This window comes from Canis lupus, chromosome X, assembly GCF_011100685.1.
Source record: "Canis lupus familiaris isolate Mischka breed German Shepherd chromosome X, alternate assembly UU_Cfam_GSD_1.0, whole genome shotgun sequence".
Lineage (NCBI taxonomy): Eukaryota > Metazoa > Chordata > Mammalia > Carnivora > Canidae > Canis > Canis lupus.
In genome coordinates, this window is record NC_049260.1 from 106555597 (window position 1) to 106557598 (window position 2002).

At 34.4% G+C, this 2002-nt stretch overlaps 1 non-coding gene across 1 annotated transcript; it reads right to left on the reverse strand.

Annotated features, from left to right (window-relative positions):
- Positions 1 to 475: 475 nt before the first annotated feature.
- Positions 476 to 582, reverse strand: LOC119868633. Its single transcript, XR_005386619.1, has one exon. It is a non-coding gene; the product is annotated as a U6 spliceosomal RNA (small nuclear RNA).
- Positions 583 to 2002: the final 1420 nt, after the last annotated feature.

Below are 2002 nucleotides of genomic sequence, written 5' to 3' on the forward strand. Positions count from 1 at the left end.
ACTTACAGCTCCATTCTGTTGTGGTCAGAGAAGATATTTTGTGTCATTTCAATCATTTAAAATTTATTGAGACTTTTTTGGGAGGACTTGTAAATTAAGTTAAATTTAATTTAATTTTTTAAGATGATGAATATGAGATCTACCTTTTTAAAAATTGTGAAGTGTACAATACATTATTGTTGAATATATGTACAGTGTTGTACAATGGATCTCTAAAACTTACTCATCTTGCTTAACCGAAACTATGCCCATCAATTAGCAATTACCCATTTCCCCCTGCCCCCCAGCCCTGGCCAACCACCATTCCACTCTGATTCTATGAATTTGACTATTTTAGATACTTCATATAAATGAAATAACATGGTTGTTGTTTTTTTTTTCTCTGACTGCCTTATTTCATGTAGCAGAATGTCCTCAAGGTTCATCCATATTGTCACATTTTGCAGAATTTCCTTTTTTTATGTGGCGTTTCTTTAAAAATATGGAACAATTCACAAATTTGCATGCTGTCCTTGTGTAGGGGTCATGCTCTTCCCCTCCATAAAGAGCCAGTTTTAGTATATGTACTGTTGAAATGAGCATCCTTCTTTTTTTTAATGCTGAATACTCCGTTGCATGTATATACCACACTTTAAATTCATCTGTCAATGCACATTTAGGTTGTTTCCATATCCTGGCTACTGTGAATAGTACTTCTGTGTACATGGGAGTGCTAATACCTCTTTGAGACACTGACTTCAGTTATTGTGGATAAATACTCAGAAATAAGATTACTAGATCATATGGTATTTTATTTTTAATTTTTTGAGAAACCCCCATACTGTTTCCCATAATGACTGCACTATTTTTCATTCCCACCAACAATATACAAAGGTTCCAAATTCTTTTTTTTTTTTTAATTTTTTTTATTTTTTATTTATTTATGATAGTCACACACAGAGAGAGAGAGAGAGAGAGTCAGAGACACAGGCAGAGGGAGAAGCAGGCTCCATGCACTGGGAGCCCGACGTGGGATTCGATCCCAGGTCTCCAGGATCGCGCCCTGGGCCAAAGGCAGGCGCTAAACCGCTGCGCCACCCAGGGATCCCAGGTTCCAAATTCTTTACATCTTTGGCAACACTTGTTGTCTTCTTTTTTAAATAGCCTTCCTGACAAGTGTGATACGGTATCTCATTGTGGTTTTTATTTACAATCTCTGATGATTAGTAATTTAGATCATTTTTTTTCATATATATGTTGTTGCATTTGTATGTCTTTTTTGGAGAAATGTTTGTTCAAGTTCTTAGCTCATTTACTACAGAACACTGATGAATGAAATTAAAAAACCAAACGCATGGAAAGATATCCTATGTTCATGGATCAGAAGACTTAATATTTTTCAAATATCTATATTTCCCAAAGCAATCTATAGATTCAGTACAATCCTATCAAAATACTACTGGCTTTTTAAAAATAAATAGAAAAAAACAATTCTGAAATTCATATGGAACCATAAAAGACAATGAATAGCCAAGTCAATCTTGAGGAAAAAAAGTACAAAGCTGGAGGCATAATTCTTCCTTATTTCAAAATGTGTCACACAGCTACAGTAACCAAAACTATATGGTACTGGCATAAAAGTAGATATGTAGACCAGTGGGACAGAATAGAGAGCCTGGAAATAAATCCATGTATATATGGTCAACTGATTTTTGACAAGGGTGCTATGAATTCACTAGGGGTAAGTGATATTCTCTTCAACAAATGGTATTGGCAAAACTAGATATCCACATTGTAAAAGAATTAAATTGGACCCGTATCTTATACCTTACACAACAATCAAGTCAAAATGGACTCAAGACCTAAATATATGGCTTAAGATAAAACTCCTAGAAGAAAACATATTGAGAAAGCTCCATAATATTGGTCTTGGCAATGATTTCATAGATAATATACTAAAAGCACAGGCCACAAAAGCCAAAATAGACAAGTGGGACTATATCAAACTAAAAAGTTTCTGCAT